This window comes from Neophocaena asiaeorientalis, unplaced genomic scaffold (genome assembly GCF_003031525.2).
Source record: "Neophocaena asiaeorientalis asiaeorientalis breed wild unplaced genomic scaffold, Neophocaena_asiaeorientalis_V1.1 scaffold391, whole genome shotgun sequence".
In the NCBI taxonomy this organism is placed as follows: Eukaryota; Metazoa; Chordata; class Mammalia; order Artiodactyla; family Phocoenidae; genus Neophocaena; species Neophocaena asiaeorientalis.
The window spans coordinates 1,739,547-1,751,302 of NW_020174056.1; the positions used below are offsets into that span (position 1 = coordinate 1,739,547).

The 11,756-nt window shown below is 44.7% G+C and overlaps 1 pseudogene; it reads left to right on the forward strand.

The window, feature by feature from the left end:
• The first annotated feature begins 1,010 nt into the window (after positions 1-1,010).
• Positions 1,011-1,506, forward strand: LOC112405794 (peptidyl-prolyl cis-trans isomerase A pseudogene; annotated as a pseudogene).
• The last annotated feature ends 10,250 nt before the right edge of the window (positions 1,507-11,756 follow it).

The following is an 11,756-nucleotide window of genomic DNA, read 5'->3' on the forward strand; positions in this document are numbered from 1 at the left end:
GAAGAGAGAAAGAGGTTGATCAGCCCTGGAATACTGAGAAAGGGGGGACTTAACCAAAGATAAAACAAAGTCTATGCCTCAGTTACGCAGACTCACAAGGCAAATAAAAGTTCTTTTTTCTGTTGATTTTATACCCTCAAATGACATTTATAATCTACTTGCATTAAAGTGGGATCTATTCATTCTATATCACACATGAACTAACATATGCAAAAGAAGTTACATAACAATATACATTGAAGAAGCAGGAATAATACCTGGTCCATAACTGGTACTCAATAGATAGCATATAGTCATTCACTTATTTATTCATTTATTCAATATTTATTGACTGTCTACTATATGCAAGGCACTATTCTAGGGCACTGAGAATTCAGCATTTAAAAAAAAAAAAGGACAAAGCCCTCATGGAGCTTGCATTCCAGTGGGGGAGACTGGCAAATATGCAAATAATGCACATAACAAAGGCAGAGAATAATGAGTGCTATGAAAAGAAAGAAGCAGATCAAGGAGACAGAGAGTGCCTAGGGGTCTCTTTAGATAGGGCAGTTGAGGATCGCCCTGAGGAGACGATCAAGTAGAGACCTGCATGAAGTGAGGGAGCCAGTCACATGGAGACCTCAGGAAGCATCATGCAGAAAAAGGGCAAAATAAGGCCTTGAGTCAAAGACCAGCAAGGAGGTGAGTGAGGCAGGATCAGAGTAAGGGAGGAGAGAAAGGTGGGAAACCGGCGGGAAAGGGAGGTGAGTGCCAGGGTTTGATGGCCTTGGTGGGCCAGGAGAAGGACTTTGGATAGTATTCCAAATATGGGGGGAAGCCATTTGAGGGTCCTAAGCAGGAAAGGCACATGATCTGATTTCTATGTTAAAATAACCACTCTGACAGGTTTATAGAGAGTGGAATGTGGGGGGGTATGGGAGCAAGAGTAGAAGCAGGGAGAAAGCTGGATCAAGGAATGAGAAGAGGGCCTTGCAGATGCCGCCGCCTGGAGCCTCTCCCACTGTCCAGCCATGGTCAACCCACCGTGTCCTTCGACATTGCCATCGACGGTGAGCCCTTGGACTGTGTCTCCTTCAAGCTGTTCGCAGACAAAGTTCCAAAGATAGCAGAAAATTCCCGTGCTCTGAGCACTGGGGAGAAAGGATGTGTTTATAAAGGTTCCTGTTTTCACAGAATACTGTAATTCCAGGATTTATGTGCCAGGGTTGTGACTTCACACACCATAATGGCATTGGTGGCAAGTCCATCTATGGGGAGAAGTTTGATAAGAGTTTCATCCTGAAGCATATGGGTCCTGGCATCTGTTCCACGGCAAATGCTGGAACCAACACAAGCTGTTCCCAGTTTTTCATCTGCACTGCCAAGACTGAGTGGTTGGATGGCAAACCTGTGGTCTTTGGCAAGGTGAAAGAGGGAATGAATATTGTGGAAGTCATGGAGTGCTTTGGGTCCAGGAATGGCAAGACCAGCAAGAAGATCACCACTGCTGACTGTGGACAAATCTAATAAATTTGACTTGTGTTTTATCTTAACCACCAGACCATTCTTTCTGCTCAGGAGAGCACCCCTTCACCCCCATCTGCTCGAAATATCCTATAATCTTTGTGCTCCCACTGCAGTTCTTTGGGTTCGATATTTTCCTCATCCCTCTCCAAGCTTAGCTGGATTGCAAAATTAACTTTATGACTATGAAATAAAAACTAAACAGAAAAAAAAGGAATGAGAAGAGGATGGTAGCTCAGGAGATGAAATAGAAGGCATCTCCCATTTCCGCAAATAGAGGGTCCCCAAAAAGTATTTTAGCCAACTTGAATATACGATTTCCAGAATGTGAATTAAATAGTCAAATTTCTACTTAGAGAAAGCTAGTATTTTAATTTCATTCACATACATATTTAAATAACATCCACAGAATCAATCTAGAATTACCAATTTACAAATATTTCTTCTTTGCCAATCTCACGTTACATGAAGTAATTTTAATAAAACTCATCATAAGCATGTTTGACATCTTTTTAGAGCCACCTTTTGGGTCACACAAATTCCTAGGGCAGGCCATCTTCACTTCCCTCTAGGCCTGTTTTGAATCCGTGTATGATACTGTAGCTGAATGCTTAGCCCAAACCACAAATGCCTGTTGGTGAAGATTTAGATTTTAAAGTAGAATTTATCTCAGAATGTAGATTCTTTGAAGTCAAGGATACTGTTTTCTGAACTACTGTATCCCCAGTGCCTAGAGCAGGGATCAGCAAATATGGCCTATGGGCCAAATCTGTGAACATAAGTTTTATAAACAGTTTTATTGAAACAACGTCAGGCCTATTAATTTGTGTATTGTCTATGGCTGGTTTTGCTCTGTAACAGCAGAATTGAACAGTTGTGACAGAGACTGTATAACTTGCAAAGCCTAAAATATTTACTATCTGGCCCTTTACAGAAAAAGTTTGCTGACCCCTGGTTTAGAGCACTGTCTAGCACATAGTAGGCGTTCAACAGAAATTTGGTATTGACTAAAGAGCTATAAGAAAACTCCTTATTTTCTGAAAAATAATTTGCAGAAGGGAAAAAACAAAACCTTATACTCTGCAGTATTTGTCAAATTCTTCCTCAAGCGCCCTCCACACTGGCCCCTTCTAGTGGTTCTTTTCAAACACTAAGTGGCATGAAAGCCTTTCCGTCTGGTTCCTAAGGGAGCATTTTCTAAGGCAGCTCTCCTTCCCTCCACACCATGAATAACTCTAAAGACATCACTTCTCTCTTCTGTGCCTCCATTTTCCACAACTTGAAAACAGAGTGTTTGTGAAACTCACGGATCAAGTGTTTTCAGAGAAAAGGAACAGCAGTAGGAGTGTTTGACTTTTATATCTGGAAAAAGCAAAGGGGCAGGAGCATGGGAAGCCCATACACACACAGAGGGGTGGAAGGGCCGGTCAGCAGCTTGAGCCAGGAGAGAGAGGGCCTGTGGAAAGCAGCTTTAGAAAAGGGATTTCTTTCTCCATGTGTGCAAGATACTTTATAAAAGCATGCTTTGAAGGGGTCCTGAAACTCTGTTCCATTCCATGTTCAAAAGCTATGTACACATTTTCTGATTTTTATCGTATGCAGGGGCTCTCAGAAAAGAGTTTCCAGTGTTCCTATGGAGGTATGTTGGAAAGGTCTGCAGGTAGCTCAGCCTAGCTAAGGCTCTGTCGACAGCCGCACTGCTGGATATAAAATCAGCTGAAAGAATGCCAAGCTAGAAAACTGACAGAATGGTGATTGCTTTATTTATTCTTGTAGAGCAAAGTGGAAATTACCTCCCTCTGTTGAAAGAGAATCTAGTCTTAAGAGGCAGAGAGCCTATATTTTTTGGCATTGTAAGGGCTCAAAATTGTTCTGCTTTATCCTGTCTCTTTTGTCTTCTGCCACCTGGAAAGGAACAGAGAAGCGCTCTGAGAGAAGTGAGATGAACTCTTTTAAAGTGTTTTAGCAGCAATTTGTACAGAGGACAGACCTACGAGTGATTTTCTGTCAGCTGAACTATTGCCGGGGGCAGCAGGGAGAAGCTGTGAGGGCTCTTGCGGCCAAGCCTGAAGACCTGAAGGTATAGCCCTGCCCTGGAGCAGCCTACTCCACGACGGACTTCATGGTCAGTGAGCGAGGAAGTCGTCTATGAAAGTCAGGCTGGTAACCAAGCCTCACTTTCCTCATTAAACACTGTAAAGAATTAACTCAGAATGTTAGAACACCTAGGGCAAAAAAGGTCACCTTAGCATGGGATCCCCTTGAGGCAGACCCCAAATGAGGCACAGGGTGTATACTTGTGAGGCATAGGAAACACCTGTAGGCAAGTGACAAAGTGAGACCTGGCAGGGAAGGAAGCAATAAAGGGTCAGATAGCAAGCCACCTACACTGTGGACAACTGGGGCTTATTCCCAGGGAGAAACTCTGGGACATTGTGTAAAACAAGAGCCACTGGGTTACCCCACCCAAGGGGCAAGGGAGCTGAGCTCAGTGATTGATTGACAGTTAATTCAATTAACTGTGTTAATTCCCCCAGCACTCCCACCCTGGGCGAAGAGACGCAGATGCTGGCAGCTGGAAGCAACAGAGCACCTTAATATGGTAAGTTCCAATAGATATGGGTGGCACACCCACCACATCTGCTACAGAGCTTCTCGATAAAAGTTTCCTCTGGTCTTTTCTTGCCCACATGTCACTCCTTCATATACTTGGAAGCAGGAAGTTGGCTGGGATGGAGTAGTGACATCTGCCACTTTCACAGGGCCCATTAGCTTTTGAATCAACTTCCTGTGTCTGGGGAAAATCCCCACATTGTGAATCCAACCTCCCCAAAGTAGAACACAAATGCCCAGCCTCCCTTGCAGCTAGGACACAGGCCTGAGGTTTAGGCTCTACCAATCAGGCACACAAAGATGACACTGTTTGGGGGAAGTATGCAGTGCTGATGACAGGCTGATGGGATGTCCCTTGCTCCTGGAGAAAGGAGTGGCAGAGACATGTAGTTTGGGGTGGTGGAGGCAGCAATGCCTGTGGAGGTTTTCTGGTAGTTCAAGGTAGAATTTCTAGCACAAAACTGGCAGCTAGCCCACTTTGATCTCCATTATACTGCAAACTGCTTAAGGGCAGAGAGAGTATTTTGTTCATGGCAGTAATCTATCCTGTACCCCTCCCCACAGTACACACACACATACTCCAGGAAAACTGCTGTGGCACACTGTAGGTCCTTTAAAAAACATGCTTGTTTGCATATCTTTTTGAAGTTAAATGTTCCTCTCTTGGCATTTAGTACACAGTGGGTTATTTTGTGCTGAATTCCTTGCTCCCTGCAGGCTCAGAACATCAAAAGTAGCCAGAAAAATCTTAGAAATATGTATTTTCAGAACCAGAGGCAGCCATGCCTTAAACACCACCCAAAGGAGGGCACCAGCCTGGGCCCACAGAGCCCACAGCTGTCTCTAGAGAGTCAGGAAAACATCCCAGGTCAACTCCACTGGTTTGCAGAGAATGTCAGAGTCACAAGATGTTTGAGACAGGAAGGACTTCAGGGGTCCTACTGCCCAACCTCTTCAATCAGTAGGTGAAGAAACAGAACAAGAAGGGAGAAAGTGACTTGCTCAAAGTCATCCAGATGTTCTGCCCAAGAAGGGCCTGGAGGCCCCAGCCTTTCTCTACTCAATCTCATTCTGAGAACATGGCCTGGGGAGGTCAAACCACTCTTTGCAGTGTCTGAGAAGCCCTTCCATCCTCTTCAGGGCCATTGGGAAACCAAGAGTGAACCTGGCAGCAGCCTTTCCCCAGAAATCCCAGGTGATGGCAGGGACAGTGACCTCAGTGATAGGTCCCTCAGCACTCCCTCAGCATCCCCATACCCTACCCTGCCCCCAGTCAGTCGCTCTAACCCTTCATTTATCACCCCAGAATTTGAGAGTGAAGCCAGAATGAGAGAAAGCCACCATTACTGGGTGCCCCCACACCACCCTTCCTGCCCATAATCTCTGGGTAATGATTCCTTTTGCCAGAAGCCCAGCTCCCGAAATAGTGTGGTGTATTGGCAGAGGTCCAGGAGCTAATAGACATGGCAGCATTGTGTCTTATGACCCGATTTAACTGAGCTAATTTAGAATTTACCTGACCAAGAGTACCATAAAATGTACTCCTCATGATGAGATTGTTAATTACCACAGGATGACTGCCTGTGTTTGGCAGCTGGGGGGAGAACTGGAGGGGAAAGGATGGTTTCCAGAAATAATCCTTCCCTCTGCACCAAATAAAAATTAAATGTGGGAAAGGACAAAGGGGATGAACAGAGAGATTCACCCACAGGAACTAAACAGGGTTATAATTAGTTTGTGTGTTTGCACGTGTCATCTTTCACCCTCTGCCCGGGGAGGAGACTGCTAGTAAGCTCAGAATCCTTTGTGTCTCTTGGAGAAGGGCATGAGATCCTTGGGGTGTTAAAGAAAGAGCTGGAAGCAAGATGACTGCTAGAAGCAAGGCAAGTGAAGTCTCTGCTGTGCAGAGAGACACCCGATGCAATGACCCCCCGAATATAACACTGTTTACTGATAGCTGCTCCCCACAGCTATTACAGAGCTGCCTGAGAGCATCCTAATTAGTGAGGGTTGTCAGCACTCCCATTATAATCCCCAGCTGAGTGAGCTGTTTACCTCAGCCACTTCAAGTCACAGCCTCTGAAACATAGCCTTAAGTAGCCAGTCTCAATTTGTTTTTACCCTGTGCCTTATTCCAATAACTCCATGTTTCATAAGCATATCAAATGTATATTTAAGCAGAGCAATCTCAAATCATATAAACTGGATTCTCACAGCTGTCTTATTGCTGAGATACCTATCATTTTACAAAAATGTCCTAAGTACCTTCTATCCAAATATGTTTAAGATAGGACTTATAAGTTAGATTCAAAGCATTTTTTCCCACCATTTCATTTGCTGTTTTCTCTCAGGCTGGCTCGATATACTGGGACTTGACCTTACCACAATGGTTCTGAGTAAGCAGGATTATATTCCTGCTTTGGGCTGTATTAGAGTATAGTCTTATGTATTAGTCAAGAACTGTGTTCTGTGAATTCATCCTAAGCATGCTCTCCTTAAAATTCATTCATTCATGAAACCCATGTGAAATTTGGACTGTGTGAGATATTTAATCTTACTGTTATGCCATAAACCTTACATGACATGATCCTCCTTGATGTAAAGACCAGCCTTATTAAAAGTAACGGTGTCTTGCATTCTGAATCAAGACAGCACTTTGAAGAACAGGAATAAAACTCAAATGGGGTGACATAGGTATAAAAACGTGATTCATGTGGATACAGTCTTGTGAGCACTGCCTCCCCCTCTCCACTCTCAGAATGCCCCTTCTCCATAGCCACAATTGTCAGGAGAACTCTAGGGTGAAGGGATGTGGAGGGGGATCCTTATTTTCTTGAAGTACCAGGCAATACCCTAGGTAAGTATATCAAATGTCAGGCTTCCCTTAGGCAGTGACCTTAGGAGCTGACCTACACTTAAGGCTGACACCAAAACCAGTGGTTTTGTGAAAAGAGAGAAGTCCAAAAGGAACTAAGAAAATAGAGTCCACATTGAATCCTTTTTGAGATCAACGTAAAATTAGGATTAAAGATGCTTGATATGGATTCATCTATTAAACAATGCAAGATCATTAACAATAATCAAATCAATGTAATTTCAGTTTACAGAGTCATAACCTACCACTTCAAGAAACTGAATATCATTTTTTAACTTTGTATTGTAGGGATTTTAAAACATATACAAAAGCAGAGAGAATAGTTTAATGAACCCCATATATTCATCACCCAGCTTCAACACTATAAATTCCTGGTAAATCTTATTTCATCTCTACTTGCCATCAACATCTCTACTCACCCATCCCCAGATTATTTTAAAGCTAAATTCAGACTATTTCAAGAAATTTAAACAGGAATTTCACCTGCCTTAGAAAGTCCATTCTGGATGGATCGCCACCTCTAGTTAGTGCACTGGGCGTACCCCATGCTACACTCTCACACCCCTACCACCCTCAAGAAGCCCTCACAACTGACCACTGCCACCAGAGATGTCCTCGCAGGGGTGTCTTCAAACACACTATGAACCTCACCAGTGGCCCAAAATCGAAGGAAGTGACTAGGCATCCCAAGTAAGAGCAATTACCAGATGAATCTTACAACCTGAGGGACAGCACTACTCTTGGCCTAAGAATGGCCCTCATGAGCCAGCATGGGACAGCGTTTCCCAGTCACTATGGCAACGATAGCAAATGCTCTATTATCAATGAATTAAAACAAGAAAGCATCGTCCTCCCACTGAAAAGCTCATTTTCCTTAAAACAAAAACAAAAAATAAACACTCACATGTGGTTTGTGAAAAAGTGTAGTCTTTATTCTGGAGAAATGCATATGGAGAGTAGTATCATTGCAATGAATCCCCCCAAAAAAAGTTTTTTTAAATACAGCTTGTACTATGATACCAAAAGCTGGAGACTCCCATGTCCTCACCACTATTTATATATTTGAGATTATTCTTTCCAGAATCATATTAGGAAGACATGCAAAGGAAAAACACATTTGCACCCCCTGAAAATCAACTTAACTTACTCCTCAGAGTGTATAGAAACTTGAAGATGTAAACAAATGTGTGAAATCAATACCTAAGGTGGTAATAACCACTGAGAATTTTAAGGGTCTAAAAATATTTTTTAAATCAGCAAGCCACTGATCTTGGCACATTAGCAGCTATTACTATACTAAAATCATCTGCCAGGAAGGCACAGAAAAATCAAAGACATTTTCCACTGGGAAGCAAACAAGTTTGATTATCAAGATGAGCCTGTACTAAACATAATTTTCCCCATCAGGGCAATGGTAAATGAAGCCATTAATGAGCAAATACACGTTTTTAGATGACATTCTAGAAATACACATCGAAGAAAATATGCATCCACAGAATAGCTAACTTGGAAGGAAGGAACGAATTTGAGATACTGGTTAGTAGGAAAAAAGAAAGGAGACCCTCTTAATCAGCCTTTGTCAATCACCACCTGAAACACAAGGCAAATGGCAACACCAGTAACCAGGCCTTGTCAGTAGGGAAGGTAGAGCTAACGGAGCCCTAGGAGTTAAAACCCTGTTTACTATGTCTGGAGGTAGTGCAATCTGTATACCAATCACTGAAGTCATCTGAGGATTGCCCGTTGCTGACAAATGTAGATGGACAGATATGTAAAGATGCTGCATCATGAACTACAGCTGATGAATTTCCTGCAGAAGCCCCTGTACTCACATCAGAAGAGTCAAGAGGTGACAGAGCTACATCACACTGAGCCTGGCAGTTTAATTTGGTGTCAGCTATTAGTGTCGACTCTCAGCGCTATTGCCATTCAGTGTTTCTGCTGGCAAGGTGACACAGCCTCAGAGATCGCTAAATTTCTTTGTGGAGTGAAAGAGAGGTTGCCTGGTTTGTGCAGTAATCCCTTGCTGAACAATGGGGATTGCCGAGGGGCCAGGGAAGGAAACAGGGGAAAAAGGAATTCATTTCACAGGGTTCCTTTAAAACACTTCTTGCATAACTTCAGGTAAGGATCTGATGACTTTGTTGGGTAAAAAGCAAATGTCTGGGACAAGGATGATTTATGTTGAAGGTTTGGCTTGGCTGAATTAGAAGCTACTGAGTGTACTGGCATCACGGAAGTACTCTCCCTACATGGGTCCCAGGGAAACCACCACATTCACTCAGGAAGAAGGACGTGGTGGGCTGCTCTGACCTCTGGGCATCACCCATTGAGCCCAGTTCCTTCTCCTGGCCCCATGCTTATGGGAGAAGCAGACCTTGGCAGTGTATCCAAGAACACTTCAAACTTCCTTGGTTACCCTTCCTCCAGAGAAAAGAGAAACAGTGTCCATACCCTACACCCCACCCCCAATCTCATGCCACTGCTTGCAGGGTAAGAAGTCATGGGGTGCAGGTCAGGGTGGCCCTGGCCACTCCATACTGCCTATGACTCAAGGAATTTGGTCAAAACCTAATGATAAATAGCCCCTCCTCCACTATGCCCAGGACAGCACTGCCATAGATACATGTCCCGGACTTCGCACCACGGAGGCCACAGGAAGGTGATAATGATTACCAGTGCCTAGGATACACACTTCCAGAACTATCTATAAGAGCAGGGGAGGGGTTGGAAGAAACATGGAGAAGGAGTTACAGTCATTGGTAGTAAAATAATCTCTGTAGCAACAAGAAAAACATAGCTTAAAGTTAAAGCAACTTGTCCAAGGTAGCAATTAGGATTAGAATACGGCAAAGGGGAAACCGCGTAGGAGCTCTATATTATAGGATCCAGAGCAGACTGCAAAGCTTCTTAGCACGTGCCCTACCACACTGGACAAGAGCCTGCTCACAATACTGCGCTCCTTATATTTTCATAGAACTCCATACCTGTGGTCTGTGGCTTTTACTCCCATCATCTCATTGGAGCCTCAGTCATTCCTGAGGCTTCCTGAAGCTACTCCCAGAGGCCATCCTCTGATTCTGAGCTCTTTCAATACTCCAACTTCCACCCACATTCTTCCCCTTTATAGAAGAAAGCTGCATATTCCAGGAGAATTTCACCCAATGCCATGGAACTGACCAATCTGAAACCATCACAGTAGCGTAACCCAGACCTTCCGTGGTAGAAGAGTCGGGTAAATTTCTAATAAGGAAATACAAAAGTCAGTCCAAGAAATTCTGTATAGACAAGGCATGTCTGGGATAACTATAAACATTTTACAAGAACCTCCTCAGGACACGGGGAGGGGGAGGGGTAAGCTGGGACGAAGTGAGAGAGTGGCATGGACATATATACACTACCAAATGTAAAATAGATAGCTAGTGGGAAGCAGCCGCATAGCACAGGGAGATCAGCTCGGTGCTTTGTGATCGCCTGGAGGGGTGGGATAGGGAGGGTGGGAGGGAGACGCAAGAGGGAGGAGATATGGGGGTATATGTATATGTATAGCCGACTCACTTTGTTATAAAGCAGAAACACAACATTGTAAAGCAATTACACCCCAATAAAAATATATATATAAAAAAAAGAACCTCCTTAGGATGACTTTCCAATCTAAAACTCTTCGGAGATACAAATTCACAATTATAGCGTTCTTATGGGGATTTCTTTTCCTGTGAAAATTTCTCATTCTAAGAGAAATTTCTCATTCTAAGGGTCCTATGTTTCTGAACTCTGCTTTCTGAAACTATCACCCTTCCATAGACATCTTTATAAAAGTTTCAGAAAGCTCCTGTAAGGGATATCTAGCTATATACCTGGACATAATGTACAGAACAAGGTCAGCAAGAGTCCCTGCTCCACACTGGTCACCCACCTGGAATATCGTGTCCAGCTGTAGAAGCCACACTTGACGAGGGGTATTAACCAGCGCAGCAGCTGCGGTGATGAGGAGTCGACAACACCCCAGTGTGTGCTCGAAGGTCCTTGGCCAAAGAAGACAAGATAGCGGGCGTTGGCAGTCCCTTCCAGTTCAGGCTAGCCCCTCAGGAGGTCTTCCTCACTCAAGGTTTTCCCTTCTCAAACTCCCACTGTCTGGGCCTTGCTCTGTTTTTTAAAAGGACCATTTATTTTCTGTCAGCCTTATTTCCAGTTTCTGTTTATGAGTCTGTGGAAGGCCAGCTTAAGACCGGTCAGTGGTTGTTTCTGCCCGTTGTGTGGCCTGAGTGCCGGAGCCGCGGTCCTGTCCCAAGTGGCGCGCTGCGGCTCCTACCCAAACCCTTCAGACCAGCCCGCCACCCAGGGTTGAGAAGCAGTAATTTGGGAGCTGGCACAGCCCACTGTCTCTGAGACGCCTCCTGGGTCACAGCCTTGTCAGCAGAGGCCTCCTTCTCAGTCTCCTCAGGATCTCTGCCGGAGAGCGTGCGACCACGCGAGACCTTCCGCGGGAGTTCACAGGGCGGGGCCGCGCCTGCGCAGAACGTTCGGTCCGTCGCCAGCCACCCAAGACCCGCCGGCCCGTGAGTTCCTCTGTGGTGGTAGTGACAGTGTCCACACGCAGAGGAGGGTCTGTGTTATGCAGCAGTGGTTGGCTGGTTAACGTGAGACTCCTCTGTGAGAGGCTGTGGTTGCCCTGGGATCAGGCACCAGCCGACGTCCCGGGCTCCCGGAAGACTGCTTGGATCTCGTTAGGGAAGTTTCCAGATGTGAAGCCGCAAGAGGAGAA